This window comes from Girardinichthys multiradiatus, chromosome 23 (assembly GCF_021462225.1).
Source record: "Girardinichthys multiradiatus isolate DD_20200921_A chromosome 23, DD_fGirMul_XY1, whole genome shotgun sequence".
Classification (NCBI taxonomy): Eukaryota; Metazoa; Chordata; class Actinopteri; order Cyprinodontiformes; family Goodeidae; genus Girardinichthys; species Girardinichthys multiradiatus.
The window spans coordinates 46,165,519-46,188,062 of NC_061815.1; positions in this window are offsets into that span (position 1 = coordinate 46,165,519).

The window sequence follows — 22,544 nt, forward strand, 5'->3', positions numbered from 1 at the left end:
TACCTACTTACCTACCTACCTACCTACCTACCTACATACTTACCTACTTACCTACCTACCTACCTACCTACCTACCTACCTACCTACCTACCTACCTACCTACATACTTACCTACCTACCTACCTACTTACCTACCTACCTACCTACCTACCTACCTACATACTTACCTACCTACCTACCTACTTACCTACCTACCTACCTACTTACCTACCTACCTACCTACCTACCTACCTACCTACCTACCTACCTACCTACTTACCTACCTACCTACCTACTTACCTTCCTACCTACCTACCTACCTATGTATTTCCATGTTTCTGGTACTACGAATCTACCTACAGCATAGAAAGTAAAAATCTATACTTTAAGTGATAAAGGAGTGGAGTTGATTTTGTTTTCTTACAATTTAAATTTATACTGTGAAAAATTATAAATACAGGCAGTCAACAAAATATGACATCATAGATTCCTTTTTAATAACTAGAAGGGATTTCTAACAATCTCTACACCAATAAGGCAGTATTCAGCCCCATATGCAATGAACTGCAATGCTCTGTGCATCTTTGTATAGAACCACCATTCACATATTCAGTAATTTGAGCTACAGTCACTCCTCTGTTAGATAGGTCCACATAGACCAGCATTCACTTCCTACATGCATCAAGGAGCCTTAACTCTGTCAAGTTGTTATTTTTTCTTATTTGGACCACTTTTAATACTGATCACTGCAGACCTTAAAAGAGTTGCAGTTTTGGAGATTAATCTAGCTATCACAATTTGTTCCTCATCAAACTGGCTCAGTTAACTATTTTTTGCTTTTTCCAAGTCAACACTGAGGATCAAACAAATCTTGCTGCCATATATGTACCACCCTCTACCAGGAATCACAAGCTAGCAGTCATAATGTTATGCCTGATTGGTGTAACTGATTCCCACATTGTGAGCTAAGAAAAGGTCTGGATGAAACTCAAAAAGAACAATGTGTGGGTTGACAGGAAACAAATCAAAGCAGTAACAAATTGTTCTGAGGATTTAGTGCATCTTGACATGTTGGTGTCCAGTTTTACTGTGCAGGCAATCTAGTACAAATATAACCTTATTTGTGTAATTTTTAGAAGAATCCCTTTGCGCTCTTGTCGTGTCTTCTTCCCAAGCCAATACCATGGACAAATGAAACATTTCAACGTTAGAGGGGAGTAAGGAATTATAAAATATGTAAAACTGTCTGTAAAAAAACCCAAAAAAACTAAGATGAAAATACGTTTTTAACAAAATGATAAATGAAAATTGTTACCATAGGAGTAACCTGACCATGTTGACAGCATAAAAGCCAGCTCTCATTAGCACATCTCCTTTTTCTTCATCCAACCACTTCCTTCAGGGGTCTCCACGCCTGCCTCTAGCTCATCCTATCCTTTGTATTTGACTTTATTACAGTAACTCTGCACATCCTTCACTACATCATTGAATTTTCTTTTTGGTGCTCTTCTTCTTTTCCCGTCCATCAGCTCCATATTCCAAATCCTTTATCCAATATGTTAAAGGTAGGTTATAAGGTCCCCTTTACACAGAACTAAGACTGTTACGATGTCAGAAATTGACCAGTGCTGGATGGTTTTTGCAGGGAAGGTCTTTTGGGCTTCTGGTGCACAGTGGGCTTCCCATTAGGTGTAATAGAGTGTAAGAGGTCCTCGACTGTTTTGAGCATGCACAAAACTTATTGTCAGTATAATAGTCCTGGGTGGACTACGGGGGGCATATGGGCATCCGTTGCAGCAAGAGACATGCATGACATGAGATTGCGCCCCACCTAAACTCTCAGTAAAACGTAAAATGATCGATGTACACTCACCACTTTCTCACCAAACTCACCACGTCACAACTATCAATCCACGCTCCCCATGCAGAAGAGATTTTATTCACATTCAGGCCCCTAGCACACTGTAAACTGTTGAAGTAGAATTCAAAATTCAGTGAGGAGGGATGACCAGATCCAAATCGATCCCAGGTTTGCCAAAACAGATTGTTAAGAGACCATAAAACATTGTGAGTTATTCAGACTGCAGGCTGGTTATTGTATTCATCAATGAGGAGGAAGAGGAAAAAAGATCTGCAGGTAGAGGAAGAATAGATAGAAAGCAATGTGAGAGTGTGTGTGTTTGGGACAGTCATAGTGAGACTCCTGAAAATAAAAGTGTCTTCAGACATCAGAGCCTCATAGTGATCAGCTCATTTTGTGTGGTTGTTTCCTTGTAATTAAACCCACCAGGGTACTCTTACAGTGTCCAGCTGGGCATTTCCAGTGGTGCACAGTGCTCTACAAGTGACAATACTTCTGACAGTTTCCCTTCAACAGTAAATTAAACTGATGGTAGAGGTGCAGAAATCTCTCAGATGTACACAGAAATTTCCAAAGATCCCGACAACATAGTAGAAACAACTGAAAATGCAGATGTGATTTCCCACATAGAAGGGCTCAGGATATGTTGAGATGTTGGAAATACGTAGATCATTTTAAAAGGGAGCTGCTGACCTTTAGTGGTAATTGTGCAGGAGATCTTCTCAAGGATGTGTGTAAAAGCCTACTTTCTAAATTCTAAATTTGCTACAATGTAGCCACAATCTTCCTATTTGTGTAGAATTGGTGAGGTCCTACCTTATCATATCCAGAGTGAAGGGGGCTTAAAATATCTATGGATTGTGCATTTTCTTATTTTTGTTTTATATGGAAGATATTTTAGAAACTGTGATGGACCAGTAATGAATCATCTTTTGCTTTTCAGCTACTTTTTCAGCCCTTAAATTAGTATTACAGAAATTACTGTTATTCTTGTTTTACTACAAAAAAGTGCTGATTTCAGCTGAAAGTCTAATATCTTAATTTGTAACTGTTCTATCGGACATTGAACCAGTGTAACTCATGTTAAACTGAAATTAACCTTAACATTTGGAAATGTAAATACATTTAGAAGGTATTTTGAAGTGCTTTTTTCAGACAATAAGAGTAGGATTCAGTGATATCTAGATATGAAGCTGCATATTTCAACCAACTGCACTTCCAAAAACTAAAACATATCAGAGGATGAGCTCTAAAGATAAACACTAAAATGCAACATGCATAAAAAGCAGTCAGTGGAGCCAGTGTTTAGTTAGTGCAGTCAGGGTCTTTGTAGAAACTTGCTGATGCAACATGGAGGAGGAGGAGGACACGTTTTATCTGCAGAAAAACGACCATAGCCTTTGTTTTTATTCATGATGTCACACATAATACATTAATTATATTTTTCCAATAAACTGCATGTAAACTGGAACTATAACTACAAAAGTAAACAAGTCCACTTTACTGACTGATTTCAACATGAAAATCTGATCCTAAACTAATTCCTGAACCCTCAGCTTTGAGCTCTGAAAAGTAAATCTCAGAGGCCTCAGAGGAGCTGATGGTAACACACAGATGTTGAACCACACAGCTAACGAGCCTGCATACACAAACAGAGTTCATAAGAGAAATGAGTTCTTAATAATGTATTGATTGTGTTGCCTCTGGTCACTGCTGCTAATGATGAAGTCTTTGTACCTGGCTCCATAATATGTGATTAAAGGAAGATGAGGGAACATTTGCTGCTCCGACTGCTGGAGTGAGAGAACACATCCTAGTGTCACTCTGCAGCAACAGTCCAATTGTGTGTTTGAATCATGTCAGAATTTATCCGTTTAATTGAGGGGCTAGACAAGAATATTTCTTATTTTGATGCCTACTTATTTTGAAGTCTTCTTTTGGAAATAAATAGTGACTTTGCTTCTTAAAAAAAAAAAAAAAACTAAAAAGTGGTTATTCAGGAAGTAAAAAAATAAAATTTCAGTCTTGTGTATGTTACTGTGCTGGTGTTTTAAAATGATACCAAAACAAATTAAATTTTAATAAATTATGTTAGGAATTTAACAGAATTTTCCTGATTTGGTGGGTCTTAATTTCTTTCATTCTCTCTTTATTCCTTCATTGCTCCACTGTGTTGTAGAAATTTTTACGTTGCGCAAATAGCTAAAAATTACAATATAGACCAAACCTCCTATCTGTTAATAATCAAAGCACATTTTTGTGGAAAATAGATCTTTATAACTATTTAACTTAAGTCAGGGCACACAAAATTATTTTAAAAATAGCTGGGATCTGTGTTGTTTTGTGATTCAGAAGCTTTTCCATATGGTATGTGGCAGCGCTATAGAGCTATAATTGTTAGAAAGACTTTCTATTGGCTCCCACAAGGCTGAAAGCCCCCACTTACTTGCTTGGTCAAAACAGGGCTGTTTGGAATCTAACCTTCAATATTTATACAAATAGTTTTCAGTCAAGATATTTTATGGGACAATAAACATGGCAATTTCTGGTTCTGATATATGATATATGATATTTTGGTATGACTGTTTTAATAATTATAGTTACAAAAAAAGATTTCTCAATTTAAATTACATGAACCATTCTAACGTGAAGTTTGTTACATGCTAATGTATTAGGAATTTTTAAGTACTAATACCAAAGAGGAAATTGTTTCAAATATGTCAAAGGGACCAAATGCAACAACAGTGTAAAGTCAGTCAGTCATTTTCTACCACTTCTTCCATAGTGGGTCGTCGGGAAGCTGGTCCCTATCTCCAGCAGTCTACGGACGAGAGGCAGGGTACACCCTGGACAGGTCACCAGTCCATCACAGGGAAACACAGAGACATACAGGACAAACAACCATGCAAAATCTAAGGACAATGTAGAGAGACCAGTTAACCTAACAGTCATGTTTTTGGACTGTGGGAGGAAGCCAGAGTACCCACAGAGAACCCACGCATGCACGGGAAGAACATGCAAACTCCATGCAGAAAGACTCCCGACTGGGAGTCAAACCCAGGACCTTCTTGCTGCGAGGCAACAGTGCTACCAACAGCGCCAACTTGCAGTCCAGTGTAAAGTCTAGTTGATATATTCTGTTGTATTAAGTTTAACATCACATTGGTGTCCCTCGTTAAGAAGCATAGAAATAATGTCTGGTGCAGGATTTCTTACTGTTTACACTACATATACAGGCAGTATGTCAGAGGCTCCTGACAAGGAATCAAGGAGAACTGATGATGTATTGCTTCTTAATGGCGTTCTTTTTCTTAATGAAATATTTTAACCACAACCTGAATCAAAAACCAAGGGATAGGAAATACAACAGGTAATGGGATCTAGACTAAATATTTTTAATATAGAGTTGTATTGTTTTTTTTTATCATATTAAAATATAGCATTACTTATTTTGGTTAATCAAGACAGAGCAGCACTGCAATTCTAGGAGTTAATAATTAATTGTCATATTCAATTCAATTCAATTTAATTCAGTTTATTTATATAGCGCCAATTCACAACACATGTTGTCTCAAGGCACTTCACAAAAGTCAGGTTCATACATTCCAATTAATCCTAACAATTGAACATTTGAGTCTGATTCCGTTATTTATTCAAATTGGATAAAAAGTTTTTCTATCTAAGGAAACCCAGCAGATTGCATCCAGTCAGTGACTTGCAGCATTCCAACAGCATTCAACTATTTGAGATAATTCTAACTTTCTTAATTGATGGATAAACTGTTGCTAATGCTGCCTATTTGATGATTCTATATATAAGTACAAAACAAATTAAAGCTCGTTAAAAATGTATTACACTAATGGAGCCTCCTAAAAACTGAAAGTAAATAATTTCATTTATTTCTTAATTTGTGCCACCATTGATTATTTAAACAAGAACAATATATTTAAACAAGAACATCTAGAATGGTTCCTTCTGTTTTTCGTCAGATTTTTGGTTTAAACCAATAATGCTTTAGTTTTGTATTTAGAGACAATTGGATCATTATTTGACAGATCACTTTGTTATGTGCTCCAGCTTATAACAAAGTGAAAACCAGTGGATTTTGAATATTGCTAAGATGTTTAATCCCATTTGGAATCACCAAATTTCCAGTGCCGTATTTAAATATAACTGTTTCACTCATATTCTAACTTCTGAATAAGTAGTCATACATCTCTGCTTAGAACACACCCATAATCAGAACATATGTCATTTTGAACAACTAAGCTATTATTTCTTTTTGTATCATATTTAGATTCCATACAACACAAATATTTTGCAAAGTTCTAACACTATATGCAATACACATGTAATTTCTACTAGACATGTCAATGTTATGATTTACTGTGACAGTCTGTGTTGCTAATATAAAAAAATTTTGTACCGGACACACCGAAGTGCAGTGAAAACCTTTTTATTGCACAGTGATTAAGATTTCCTCCATGCTCCTCACCGTGACAGATCAGGCCTAGGCTGAAAAAGTGGCCAGTAGAATCTAAAAATAAACAGACACTCTAACGATGCAACTGAATCTCACATTAACTGCACACACTGGGAATTAATGAACAGCATTTATGAAGTCTGACTTTTAATCCAAAATGGCTGAACGGGGGAAGGCAGTCTGAATCGAGTGAGATAAAAGTTGTAATCCAAACGCCTCAGGCATCCGGTCGGGTGATTAAAAAAAAAAAAAGTTTGAAAAATCTATTAATAAACCGTTAATTAAAAACTACATTTTTAATATCTCAGGACCTTTTCAATTGACATTTCTAACAGGATTTACTTGCTCGCCTAAAGCGCTTACTGCTCGAGTGTAGCTGCAATATGGTACATTGAAGTGAACAGCTTATTTACCACATTTCAGCATTAACCTGGTTGTAGTGCAGTTGATCACAAACACATAATGTTGGGTCCAGTGATGATCTGATGTACACCAGAGCAGCAATTATACCGGAAATGACTGATTAGGATATTTTCATGAATACCCTAAATTTCCTCTATATGAAAGTCCCAAAATACCTGCTTGAATTATTTAATTCTTCACATAGGTCTGAGGTAAAGCCAACATCATGTTAGAATGTGATCTATAATTTGATTTTAACAATCATTTATCTTTTAGATGATCTGCTTTTAAAACCACAAATATCAAATTTAAATTTAAAAAGTCAACAGTTATATGGTCTGTCTGATTCCAGAGCTAAAATGTTAAAACTCTACACAGATTTTCCTTAAAATAACAATTTTAAGACATGCAGAGAAGGGATGGGAACAATCGTATTCATAAGGGGGAAAGATTTTAGGAATTAATCATCCTTTGGCAGAGCAGGCAAAAGGTTTTACAGGGCCCTGGGCAGAATTGTTTTTGGGACCCACCTCCAGTTAAGCTAATTCTCCACCAGTCACAACAACATCACTAGTCTTTTTTTATGATGTCCAGTGAATGATTTATTTATTTATTCTTTTGCTTTTGATTTTCTTGTATTTACCACAGCTTGATTCAATGTTAAATTTGCACTTTTGAACAGACATTCAATTCAAACTTTTCAACAGGTCATAAGCAGTTAATATTTTGGCCATTCAACTCTCCTAGAACCTATTACATGGATGAGTTTTTCCTGGAGGCTGAATCTAGCAGCTATTCGACACTGTTGTGTTACCATCTTTAAAAAAAAACAGTCTCAAAAATGTAATGCAGTTAATGAAAATACAGCTTTAACCTTTAAACTTCTGTCAGAATGGTATTGCATTTTTCCGGTTAGCACATTTTTCAAATAGTCAGAGAATGTTAAGTTCTCATGGGTCTCCAGGCCCTAGGGGGCGCAGAGCAACTGTATATGCCTTGAGTTGGCTCTGTCATGCAATAATAAGGATAAATCCTTACGTGTAATGTTTGCAACCCGCTACATTTGATCTCATTGTTAATTTTTCAATGTCTTTGCAAGACAAACACTGTATGCAGTAATAGATTTAAAGTAAAAAAAAAAAAAAATTGAATATTTTTTTATTTTTAATAAGTAGATTCTAAATATTGTGACAAGTCATAAGATCCATTTTGTCCATCCTTGATGAAGGTAATCAAGCAAATCTAAAAGAACTCTCCTAAATGTCTCTCCACATGAGTCACAGAACAAAAACCTATATTGTCAACAAAGCACAAGAAGTTTAATGGTGAGTAAACAGCTGCTGCCGCTTTACCTTCCCAGGCGGTGTCCTCATATGCAGGAGTTCAATGAGCTTTTTCAAAGGAAACATTGCTACAGTTTAAATTCAAATTAGCTTAGCATGATTCAGAGGATTTTCTCAAACAGCTTCTTCTTTTGCGTCTTTCCAGAAAAAAAAGAAAAAACTACAGTCCCCTTAATAACACACACGCTGCTACTCACACACCTACCAGCCCACTTCCCTGTTCCACAATATATTCTTCCTACAGGTGTGGAAGGTTCTTAAATCAAGTGGAAAGCAACACGATCTGTTTTTACTGTACATTTTAACATCCTTAACTTATCCAGTAATATTTTATTCAAATATTAAGATTTCTTAGGATTTTTAAATGTCTTTTTCAGATGTGGCTGTTTTGTCAAACATTTATACAACAGTCCCCAACCTCTGCAACATTTTATGGACTTTGTGCTTCAAACAAAACGAGGAACAGGGACAAGTGGAGGACATAAGAAGATGCAATTGCCCCAAAAGCTCACAACCCGTTAGTACTTACTATTATTTTTTATCACTAGTTTTTATTTCAGTATTTATAACTGATAATGACAGGTAATTGCTGTGTCCTGATATAAACAATAAACTACGTAAAAGCTATCTAAAACAGATAATTAGCAGCCAAAAGTCATGTCTTTAAGTAAAAGAAATAAAAAATCCAGCAAATTTATGATACAGCGCTGGAGAAATTTTTCATCCAAGTTGTTCATCTACTGCGGCTCTTTGGGAATCACCTTGTTGGTGCCAGTTTATTATTTTGACATCCTTGGACCTCCTTTGGAAACAAAGCATGATATTTGACGGATACAGTTCTGCACGTTTCAAGCAACATTTAAGTACGATTTTGGAGAAAGTTGAAGCTCAAATTTTTATGTGTAGTCTGTAAATGTTTTTCTTATGCAAACAAACTGTTGATTAGTTGGAAAGACAAATACAAAACTAGTTCCTGAAACATTCTGTCAGTAGGTTTCTTAACTAAATCCTTATTTTTGTCCTGAACTAAACCAGTCTCTCAAAAACTGTTTATCAATATGTACAGTACAAAACTGTTGTGAGATGACATAAAACAAGATTTACAAAGAAAGCCAGGATGAGTGTGCTGTATGTGGAACTGATGGCAGAAAGAAAGATGATGATCTATTACAAAAAACTTTTAAAAATACGTAAAGCTATTTTGATCCCAAACCAGCAAATATATCTAATTACTTGAAACTTTATTAGACATTTACATTTTTGAAACATAATTTATAAAAACAAAAACAACTAAAATGGCAAATGTTCATACAAAAGCTCTTAGTACATTCCTAGGTCTTCTATTGAATCTGTTGTCACTAAAATATGTCAACTTTAACTTTCTAGTTTTTAGACAATCCGAAAAACACTAATGTATAAAGAAAGGTTATTTATTCCACTATGCAAATAGAAAGGATGACATAAATGGACAAATATGAGGACTGCAAGCAGGTAGGATGCAAAACTTCATCTTATCAATCAGAAAATATGATAGAAAAACCTGTTGCACAAAACAAACAAATATCCATCAGAGGAGCTAAAACCACAAACTGACTGCCAAGGAAGTACAGCTAACCCAGCATGAGCAGAGACAATAAACAAAGAAAACCACAGAGCTCTAGTGCAAACTGCAAAGAGTTATTAAGTGCATGGACAGATGTGGGTGATGAGGAATAGATGACAACAATATTATCTAGAAATATGAAGGGTCCAGGATGTCACAACTGTATACAGAAATTAAACAAAGCCAACTCACAATGAAGCTTAGACAAATCTAGAAAAGCTTTGTGGTGACCTAAATTGCACCTGGAATGAACTTGGCTTCATTAAGTAGACGACTCATGTATGTAAATAAAATCATATGCAAAAGTAAATGCACAATAAAATGTGATTTCAATGATCTTATAAGAGCTTATCAATGGTCTTAAGAATAATGAAAATTTTACAAAATATCAAGTTTTGTAAGAGCAGGTTGTGAGATTTCTGACTCAGTAGTGAGCAGCGTTGACGTTGCATCAGAATAATGAAGATACGTCATACTCTCAGTTTCAAATGCAAACACTCATAACTGCGATGTCATTTCTCAGACAGCATGAAGCTGCAGAGGAAGAGTCATTGAACTAGTTAATGCATTCTGTTTTAAAATATTTCTGTTTCTGCCTTTTTAATAAAAAAAACAAAACATAATACTTCATTCTTTAATTACCTTTACTGGATATCAGATAAGTCCTGTCTGACCTGATCATTGATAATATTTTATTGAACTAAACTAACCTGAATCAAGATATTTTTTTCTTTTTAGAAGTTACAGCTCACTAAAACCTCCCTATGGTCTCCAGGACCTCCAAGACCATTTGAACATTTTTAAATCACAGCAGATTTAAAAAATCTTCTTTTAGTACGAAGGAAAAGTGTGACCCTATTGTGCTCTTCATACGTACGTTTGTCTGCCCGCTGTTTGCTTTTGAGGAGGATACAACATTAATATTTTGAGCTGCTGCTCAGCAGCATGAAAACATAAAGATGGCAGACTATCTGTACAGAGTGCAGTGCACCACCAAGCGTCCTATGCAATAATGTCAATCTGCTGCATTACGTTTGGTGAGTAGTCTGAAGGAATCAAACAAATAATTTTCATTGATTACTGTGTGCTGATCACACTAACATTCTGAAACTTCAAGTTGTTTTTTATTAGGTATTTTATGATTGCATTAAAAACAATATGAGACACTGATTTCACTTTGTCTCATCTTCTCTTAGTACAAAATCAGGGTTTCTCTCTGAGAAAATCACAGATGCATTTAGCAATTAGCATGAAAACTCACAACTTCCATTAGTTTCTCATCATACCGTTTATATGCACAATTTGGAGGTGAGGGCACATCTCATTAGCTGGGAGCCCTATTCAATGGGAAGCACACTGTATGTTTTTTTTTGTCATGTAGAGTGTGGATTGCTCAGTTGAGCTGCTTCATTGAAGCCAGAAGAGCGGATGCTACGCACAAAGCAGCAAAGGTGCCAAAAGCATTAAAATAAACAACTTGGCGCACTGCCACCCCAGTGTGGGCATAGTTAGGTTGCTATTTGGCCATTGTGGTGGCAGTCCTTCTTCAGATTCTTTGATGACCAAACCATGCAGGTTTATACCCACCACACATCATGGATAATCAATCACTGCTGCTATCAAGCTCTTCATTATAGAACCCAGGACACGCTTTTATGCTAGAAACAGTCAGAAAACTCTTATGCTTCATCACCTGCAGTAAGGAGCTCACTGCATTCTTAATCCAACCCAAATGACCTCTCCAACAAACAACAGAGATTAAGTAGATTCTAGCAATTTTTTTATGTTTTGGCTTTAATGGCTGCTGAAACTAAGAATGAGGAACTCTTAATGTTTCTATCCGAAGTTGTCATATTTCACTTCTGTTAATTAGGGGAAAATGTTCTAACTTTACAGCTTCTGGGACCTAGATTATTTGACATACTTTTGTTTGCCTAGATTTGTTTCTACTTTCTGTTTTTTAACGACGATGAAGCTGAATGGAGTTAGATTTAGGTACACTGAATAGAAAGCCATATTTTCCTTGAGAGTTTGCTCTTGAACATTTGCTGGAGGTTTCGATAATTGACAGTTGCTAGATACATCTGATGCATCAATGATGAGGAGAGAGAGGGGCTTTTAGCTGTGAAAAGGCAATGCGAAGGAGACAAACTTCTTGTGGATGAGAATGGAAATGGGTCAGGACACATATAGACTATACTTCAGCTGGGTTTTCTTTTTGTGTTACCATGGTAACACATCCTTACCTACCTACCTACCTACCTACCTACCTACCTACCTACATTCTACTTGACTCAAAATTTGAAGTACCTCTTGCATCAGGTTCTGCACATGAACACACTGACGCTGCTCCAATTTGGAAGAACTCTCAAAACATCTTTGCTTCTTTCATAGCAGAGGGTGGGAATGTAAAATTATTTCTATGTTTGATGTAACTGCTGCTGCAAATAATCAACACCACTTTGCTATTTTTTCTGATCTGCCATTTTGGGGAAAACATGTCACAACATGTTGAACATCACTAAGATTTTAACACTAGAAATAAAGAGTGCTACTGTATTAACAAAAGAAGCTGACTGGAGATTGACAAGTAGTTATGAAGCAAAATAGGAGCTAAGAATAGGGCACAAGTTTATTAAAAATTATAGTGGTAAAATTGGAAATAAACCAATATGACCTGCCACCAGTATCAGGCTACTTGTGGAGAGTGAAAGTAAAAAAACTTGTAAACTCGATTTTGAAAACCGGGAAGCATGTCCCCTATTTTGAGCACACAACTGTTTTCCAAATATGGATGAAATATACCCCGGATGCCGAAGCAGCAACTTCTATGGTGGAATCTCATTAGCATCGTAATAGCTTCCAGGCTCATTTGCATTTTGCCGTGAGTGATTTTTCTCTCACTCTCTTTCCTCTTCGGCACTGGATGGAATAATAATAATAATACAAAAAAATAAGTAAAACTTTAAAGCACTATATTTTATTTCATTATTTTAGTTAAACAAATTGTAATTGAAAAGCACTTTTCAATTAGGCCATTTCCTCATCCTGGTGACAAATGAGTTCCAGTTGCATCAAGCAATTATAGAAAGGCACACAAAACTACAAACTGATATTTGCACGCAGGGATGGCAAATTAGCCTAAACAGATTAATAGAGGAAGTATTAGCTTTTAGTTATATTTCAAAAATAGCATGTGTGAGCTTAGATGGAGAGTATCATCATATTTTCCCCAATATCGTGACCTAAGGGGTGAAGAAATACGACATGAAACAATACCCGTGGCTGATAATATGATTTAGCTCCAAGTTCTGAAAATGTCAAACTGTATTTGAAGAGTATAGGCTGGGCACTTGGTACCTGAAGGCCGCTTGAACAGATGGCAACATGTTGCTGTGTTGAGAACAAGGATACAAACATTCAGTGCAGCTTGTTAGACAACCACTCTGCCTTTCTTATGTTGAATTTTTTGCAGCTCAGCGAGCAAAGAGTTAATATTTTCAACCAGTTCTGCCTCTGAAACACACACGCACATGCATGAACACACACACAGTCACACACACATATCCCCACAACCCATCACCCCTGATCACACTCAGACACACACACTCTCCCACGCACACACACATACGCACACAAACCCATAATTCCCAACACCACCCCCCTCTCCCTCCTTCTCCGCCACCTCCTCCTGCCTCCCTGGGCTCACCCTCCCCTCCTCCTCCTCTATTCTCCATCTCTGCCCCCCCTTCCTCCCTCCCTCTCTCCTTTCCTCCTCCGCCACCGCCCCCCTCAGGTCAGTTAATAAGCGAGCCTGAGCCTGTGCCTCAGCTTGGCTGTCTGGAGGACATGCAGAGCAGTGTCTCCTGGGAATTGGCTCATGCAGAATGCTGCTCCACTGAGAGAATGGAATTTTACCCTCGCTAGGGCTCCCAGCCGCACTGCACGGCAGGAAACCTGACAGACATGCACACACAAGTGCACATGCATGCACACCCACACGTGCTGCAGATCAGCACCAAAAAACATCCTCACACACCGGCGCAGCTGTCCCGGGAGTGTGTTTCGTGAGACATCTTCCTGTTCCCTTTAAGTAAAGTGACCACTACCTTAGAAAAACACTTATTTTCTCCCTGAATCATCAAGAAGCCATCATTAAGTTAATGGCGACACAGTCTTCCGGGACGTGAGGTAATTGTCGATGATGCACAAAAGCTTCCTTATCACTAAAGACAATGTAAACAGACACAGCTACGAATGCAGGGACATCAGTGGGTACAGTGCAGCTAATGAGTTACCCTGTAGATTCAGAGACAGTGGCTTTTCCTCACTTCTGTCTCAACTTCAAATGTTGAGAAAGTCCCCCCCCTTCCCTCTGCACCTCCACCTCCCCTTCTTTTTAGTCCTCTTCAAACCCACAGCTCCATCTATTGGTCTCAGTGCGTTATAGGGAAGAATCTTTAGGTACCGGAGAGCAAACACCGAACTACTGGAATTGACTGAGACATAAACATACTCCAATATTATACCAAGCAAGGAACTACTTCCTGTAAATTAATTAGAGGTAATACAAGCATGTGTGGTTGAAACTGACCAAGAGGTGAAAATAGGTTTTTAGCACTGAAAAAGCACAAGAACAAAATCTCACCTATAACCCTTAATTTGGTTTTTAAATTAGCTTTCTCTCAGTCAGATTGTCTGCAAATGTGACATGTTTGGTTTCAGAGACTGTTTTTCAGGACAAAATGACAGAGGTCTGATGAATCATGGTGCCCAGCAATGCTGAGTATGATTCATGCCTTCAGCAGGGTCGAATTTACCCAGAAAAACACTTCTTACACCATTAAACCACAACTGACAGGAAAAGAAATATGCCTTTTTCTCTTCGGTTAGGTAGATTATTAAAAAACAACAATATGGTATTAGTGATAATGACAGTCTTCTTCTTTAGGTTAAACTCATTTAAAAAAATCTATTCTCAATGGGATCTGTGGCTGCGGCACAAAAAAAAAAGCATTGTCTGACCAGGATCTCTGGGGAGAGATTCCAGCACCTTTATGTGTAGTTCACTGCCACCGATCCGATGGGATTAGCGCTTACACAGATTGTGAACTGATGTTTCAGGTTTGAACGGCAAATCTTGGTCCAACTACCTTACGGTCAAAATAAATAAGAAAGGACTTGGCTCACCAGACACCTTAGAACAAAAAGTGATCTTTGTGTAGTTTAAATCTCCCACAAACACCAATAATTTTTCACCCTTAAAAATAAAATCTGCTGTAAATCCTATGGTAATATTTATTACCAAACTCAGATCTATAAAAGGGTTAATACACAATAACAGTAATGTAAGAAATGTAAAATACTTCAAAATCTTAATTGTATTTTGTGGGGATTCTATTTCATAGACCAACACAAACATTATTGTGTAGAGGAAAGAACATAACACGTTTTTAAATGGCATAATGCAGTCAGCCTCTCTGACGCAATCCTTTGTACCACATTTTGTTTCAAAATACAGCTTCAGGTCTTTTTAAAAAATTGTCCTGATTCTTGATCGCAAAATAGCTCAAGATCATTCATATTAGATAGTAAGCTTATGTGAACCGCAATTTTCTAGTCTTGCCAAAGATTCTTAATTGGATGTAGATCTGAACTTTGACTCGGTCATTAAAAAGCATTAAAATGTTTTATCTAAAGCGTTCGATTATGGTTCTGGCTGTATGTTTAGTGTGATTGTTCTGCTGGAAAGTGAACCTCAGCCCCATTCCCATGTCTTTTGCTGCCTCTGAAAGTTTTTTTTTTGTTTTTTTTTCCAGAATCACCAAGCATTTTGCTCTATTTGTCAATGAACTCTGCTTCCCTGACCTTGTTAAAGAAGAGGCCCCACAGCATTATGCTGTCACTACCATGTTTCTGTGAAGGCAAAGCATATTATAAGTAATATAACTAATGGACTGTTAGTTTAATAACACACATAGCATCTTGCATAACTGTAAAGTTTGATTTTGGTCTCATCTGGCATGATTGTGTTATGCAACATGTTACCTGTTCACTTTATAAATAGCAAATATTTGCTAACAGCCAAGTCTTTCATAAAGGCCAGATTTTTGGAGAAAGCGATTAATATTCTTTAATCAACAGATTCTCCAACCTGAGCAGTGGATGTCTGCAGCTCCTCCAGAGCTGCCATAGGCCTCTTGGCTGTTTCTGTGATTAATGCTCCCCTTGCCTAGCCTATCAGTTTGCATTTGCATGCTTGTTTTGTGTCCATAAGATGGAATGAACAGAGCTGTGTGAGACGTTTGAAGCTTTGGATATTGTTTGATGACCCTGCTTTAAACTTCTCCACAACTTTCTCCATGACCTCATTGACCTATCAGCTGTGTTCCTTGGTCTTTATGATGCTGTTTGTTTACTAATGCATTCTAACAAAGCTCTGAGACGTTCACAGAACATCTGTATTTATATTGAGGTTAATAGACATACATGTATAGACTCCATTTACTAACCTCAGTTGATTGCAATGGATTTTATTTAGGGGTATCAGAGTAAAGTAGGCACAACACAATTTTCTGTATTTTACAAAATACTAAATAAAAGCCATGTATAGTTATCCTTCCATGTCAGAACTATACACCACCTTGTGTTAGTTTATCAAAAGAAATTTAATGAAATACATTAAAGTTTGTAACTGTATCTCAACAAAATGTGAAACGATTTTAAGGTATGAATACTTTTGCAGGACACTGTATTAGGTGTGTGGGTGTTTTTGTACTGGGAATAGCTGTTGGAGTAGATATGATGTGAAAACAATCCCTGTGAATATAAATGCTTATAAAAACCGAATATCATTATCTGCTTCCAAATGCACCATGACATGGTTGGGAAAATTGGGAAAATGGAGGAGTTCAATCAAGCACACACACACACACACATAAACACACACATACCACAGAAAGGAGCCCCTCTCTATGAAATGCTGAAGCCAATTCAATAGTTTTACCACAAAATGTTCCAAATACAAACTGTGACACTTTGTACTCTTTTTTCTTAATGTAAATATTTCCCATCTGTAGCTTTTGTCAGGTGTATCATACAGAGGTTATCATTATATATATATATATATATATTTTTTTTCTCTGTCTCATGGAGCGTCTTCAGTGGAAAAAGCCAAGGCTGTCTCAGCTCTGGCTGTTTGTAGTGCAGCATGCCAAGACAGCAGTGCTCTCTTTGGGATTTAGCCTTTCAAAAGTCCTCATCAGATTTGCAGTGCAGCCGTACTTCTGCTGCCTGCCACCCCCACATCCCTACCCACCGACACCACCACTACCACATCTCCACATCCCTCAACCCAACCTCCCCTCTCTTCCCCATCAACTTCCTCCTCCCCCTTCTCTCCTCTTCTCTCTGTGCTCACTCTGCTGCAGATGTTTTGGATATACATTTTCTTGTTGAAGAAACTTTGCCAACTGCAAAGCACCAACATAATACTCTTCAGCTGCTGGTGTGGTGAAGCTGGCCAGTGAGTGGTAAACTACATTGTTCAAACTGGGGCCAACATTTCTCAGACACTGAGAGGTTGAGAAGAGGTTGTCCCACTGGATTCCAAAGTGCAGAAACTGGGAGATCTGCTCTAATTCTGCTGGGTTTGGATTCACAGTTCTTCAATGTTTTGTACTACAATTAATGCAGGTTGGACCAACCCGTATACTAGCTTGTTTGTTGTATGATCTGGCACCACAACAATTCAGGTACAAGACTTCTCACATAAAAGAAGAGAGACAGTTTCTGCACATAATAGGGGACACGTACCCCTTCCACACAGGAAATGTCCCTGTTTTAACACATTTTGATTGTTCGCTATTATCATGAGTTTTAATTATGCCCTAAGAAATGATTTGGCTTTGAGGAAGTTCTAAGGTACCTAAAAGAGTTAAACTGAATCAGGCTGGAATTGATTTACAGAAGTACTGGCTCAGTAATGAGCTTCAACACAGACAGTGGTTTAGATTTTTTGCCAAAATGTTTTCTTTTATTTAATTGCATAAATATAGTGTAGACAGGAGACTTCTCTTACATTTATTTTCATTGAGCAACATGAACAAAATGTTCATTATGGGTCAAATCCAGTACTTATGTTTTACAAAATACATGCTTGCAGACAATTCCTCTTTTGTACAGACTAGTAGCAAGTTAACAACGGTTCTGTTTTTCAACTTGAACAACTAACTTGAACATCTTGTGAACTCTGGCAGCATATAGATGTTTGCAGTAGAAACTTTAATTGGAGTGGCTACTAATTGCCAGCATGAAACCAATGTCTTCAGTAAAGCCCTGACTATAGTAATTAGCTGCCTAAGTCGTTGCCACATGGCAAAAATCAAAATTTAAACTGTTACTTTTCTAATTTCCTGTAGAGGCTAGCTGCGCTACATTGCTAATGCTAACAGGAATGAGTGGAAATTTAATTACAGCTGTATTGAGTAAATTTCCCCTTTTTTAACTAGTATTTTTTTATAGCCTATTTTAGCCTCTGCTTTAAGATTTAATGTCTTTGGCAAAGTCGCAGTAGTAAATAAGAATGTTCTCCAGCCTGGTAAAATAAAGATAAAATAAATAAAAACAAATAAAACCATGGGGTATGAGTTTGTTTTTGTAGTATATTATATTCATGAAGTAATTAAATTGTCCTTAGATATGAGTGTATGTGTGTGCATGGTTGCTCTGTGATGGACTGGTGACCTATCCAGGGTTTAGCTGGTATAGACGATGGATGGGTGGATATTAAGTACAAATGTTTACTACAGCTGATTTCTAGAATATGGCATATGATAGATATTGTTTAATGGAGGCATATATCCACATTTACTTACAGTAGAATAATGACAACAATATAGCAAACATTGATTGTCAAAACAAGTGTAAAACATCTCCCTGGTAGTTATGAACTGACTCATAGTTGGTAAGAATAATTAAGATTTTGTGGCAGCTGTGGCCTTTACTCACAATAACCAGACTGGAGATGGACAGAGATAGCAGAGGGGTTGGACAGGTAGCAAAGGTTCCAAGGTCCAAAATCAAACTATGTTGAGGACTAATAGCTACTGCATATGGGGTGCCATGTGCCATCCTGAGTTAAGTAAAATTAAGTTGCTATGAACTTCAGCTTAAGTGAAGTTGGGGTGGATTGGCTTAAGGCCTATCAGCCTCAGCACTACCCCATTTCCTGTGTTAATTTGTTCTCTTAATATCTAGTGAAACTGACAGGTTAGCTTTAAGAACCACAAAACCTTCATCAGTGTCAGGACAACATATAGCTCTGAAAGCCAGAGGTTGATTTTTTTATCTTGTCCGAATGAAAGAAACTCTTACATAGGAGCATGTTGTGGAACTTGTTACCCAGGCAACTAGCCCGGTTGGTCTGAAAAAAACAACATAAATTGAGCATAACTTCTTAACAACATATAGGCAGACGGGGGGAATGCTTGTTACATTTTTCCCAGACAATTTATCAAATTATATGGTTGCAACACACAAAGTCATGATTGTTTGATTTATTTCAGAGACAAGCCTAGTCTAAGTAGACTGGTGTTTAAGAACCTCCAAACAGTATTTTGTATAAAAATAGGCATTCTATTTGAAAGAATGAAACTTCTATAAAAGTCCTGTTTCAGATTAAATTAAGTAGCTGCTTCTTTAACATCTTTATCAACTCATATTTATCCACAGCTCTGTATAGCAAAGCATCCCCGCAAGCATCTTCATCTTTAGGTTGAGTATTTTTGCTCCATATTTTGGTCTGTTCCAGTGATCAGTAAACATCGGTACCACCAAGATCAATCAATAATTATGTGGATGATATCCTTCAGTCTTTCTATAAGTGTTTATATGTTTCTTTTTTTTTTTTACCAGCAACTGTTTTGCAGGGAGGGTGAGGCTGATATGACCAAACTTGATGTTCAGGAGAGAAAGAAAGAAAAATAGCTGGCTGTGTTGCTACCATCCCCCATCTCGTAGGCATGGCAGCAGTCTTACACACATGCGCCTGCACTTACACACACCAGCTCACGGACACACATACACACAAATACACATCCATTCAAAGCACACACACATAAATGTGCACATACGCATACATGCACAGCCCATCTCTCTCTCTCTCTGCTACCTGATGTGCAGCAGAGAGAATATTCTAGAAACCAAACACGATGAATGTTTTTTTTTTCTAGTATTCTTACAAAACAGGTCTTAATTCTAATTAAATCCATGCATGTCTTGTGTAAAAAAACCTGCTCAGTTTAGTCTCAATGTTCAAAATTAGGATAGGAAAGTTTGCAAGTAAAGCTTCAGTGCTGGATGCAAGAAATGTTTTAGGAGTCAGTGTTTGAAGGCAGAGAGTTTGTGATGATCTGTGGAGGTCCTGCTACCCTCACTGCACCAACACACACACTGCAGCTTAGGGTGAATTCACTCCAGCTATCCAAGGTCATTCCTTGGAAAGTTCATGATTTACTTTTCAAAGATGTTTAAAGCACTTGAGCATTAACAAATACCAATACAGCCATTTTTGTTTTATTATAATGAAGCAGAGAGGCACATTCAGGTAGATTTGCTTGCTTTGTTCCATTGTTCTTGAAGTGTGGCTGGTTCTCCTGCAAAAAACCAAACTCTTTTAAGGGATTTCACATCAGATGATGGCTTCTCATTTGCTTTAAGGATATTTTTTACAATTTTGCAACAAATTCTCTATTTTATAAAATATAATTGCACTTAGTAACAATCTGGTTGCCAAGTGCAAATACAAACACAGCCCAGATAACAGAAGGTAAAACATTAAGACAGAGAAAAGTAAATAAAAGCATAAGAAAAATCCTGTACACTAATATATTTCATTCCATTCAATCTTGATCTGTCTTGGGTATTTGTGTATACCTTTCAAACTGTTTACCTCTCAAGCCTAACATGATGGACCACAGGAGTCATTGACATTAAAATCTGAAGGCTCGACTTAAATTTCTTTCACATTTTACATTTACAGTTTCATAAAAAACGGGTTTCCCCTGTCACAGATCAAGCAAAGACTGGTTTGAATAGCTTTTTCCCCTCAATAATTGAAAACTGTATTTTTATTTGACAAGTTCAACAAGTAAAAATAACTCTTCTGATCTATTTTAAAACTGATCATTCCTAATACCTCATTAAAAATTTTATTATCCATTTAAAATAGTAGGAATGTGTCAGGATCTGACAGTTTTGGCATTGTTTTGGGTTTTGTTGTAAAGTATTTTCCCTTATGTTGTGATTCTTAGTTTGGTTATAGTTTCTGTCATTTATTCTTTCTTATTTATTAGTCCACCCACTCACTAGTTTACTTATGTTCTTCTGTGTTCTAACTTTCCTTCACTCATGTCCCTTAGTAGTTCCTCCCCTTGTCCTTAGATCCCCTTCAGTTATTGTTTACTCTGACGTTTGTTTCCCTTTAAATTAGTTGTTCACCCCAGCGTTGCTTGTAGTAGAGTTCCCTCCCATGTTAGTTCTGTATATTTATTTTGTCTTCCTCGGTTTATTTATTCTAGTATAGTTCTCCATGTTAGTCCATTATGTTGCAGTTCCTTTCTGGCAGTTAGTTGTATTTGATTATTTGCTCCAGCTAGGTTTAGTTTCCACTTATTGTTTTTGTTTAGGTTATCTATTATCTTAGGTCTTCGCATTCTCTGCATCCCCTGCTAGTTCTGTATTTATTGTCTCTTTTTACCCAGTCTCCCACTTCCTGGTTTCTAGTTTGTTTACGTTTTCAGTCTAGTTTAGTTCCTCATGTCCCTGCATTCCCTCTGCTCTGTTGTCATAGTAACCACTCATTCCCTCAGTCTCTACAGCTGGTCCTCGCACCTGTTTCCACTATTTCTCTGATCACCTTAGCCTTCCTTTCATTGGTCCATTCTCCTCCTCTCCCTGTTTATATACCTGGTTGTACTCATCGTTCCCCGCTGGTTCCTTGTGTCATGTCCCGTCTCTCCTCGAGCTCCTCATGTTCTCCTGTTTTTGTGCTACGGAGTATTTCCTCCCAGCGGCATTGTAGGTGCTGATTTCAAGCCTTATTAAAACTAGCCTTCTCTGAACACGCTGCTGCCCAGCTCTTGTCTGCATTTTGGTCCACTACAGCCACAGACGTTGACAGAATGGACTAACACTTTGCAAAGACTCAGTGAACATCTGTAAATCCCTGAGTTCATATTGTCTTCATGTTCATGATTTAGTGCCTTTTGGCCAGGACTCCCTTGGTAAAGAGGTTTTTAATCTCAATGGGACATTTTCCTGGTTAAATAAAAATAAAATTGAATAAAGATTGATAATGTGACTCAAATCATAGAGTGCAAGTCTAGGTCAAGTCTAAAGTCTTTGCTTACACAACTTAGATGTGACTCGAGATCAAGTCTTAGTCTTGTAATCAGATCTGTGCCACACTCACAGTTATTGTGTTATTGTGAAGTTAGACAAATGAATAAAATAAGTTGTACAGTCATGTGATTGACAGCCTCTATGTTTTTCTAACATTTTTGGAAATATGAATATTTAATGTAAATTTGACCAATTTTCAAAAATGTGATAACAATAAAAACTGAATAAAGGCCTTTGCAAATTATCTTAAAATTATAATAAAAATGCAATTCCCGGTGAGGAATAAATTAGGACACACATTTATTCTCATATAAAATGGCTAAAATTACATGCAGGCATACGACATCAACTGCACAGTATTAGAACATCCTTACCCAGGTTTTGAAGGAAGTTTTGAAGTATTTGTGTTTAAGACTCAGACATTTAGTTTGGTTTTCTGAAGTAAGAGTGAACACTTGGGTAGCCTTCAAA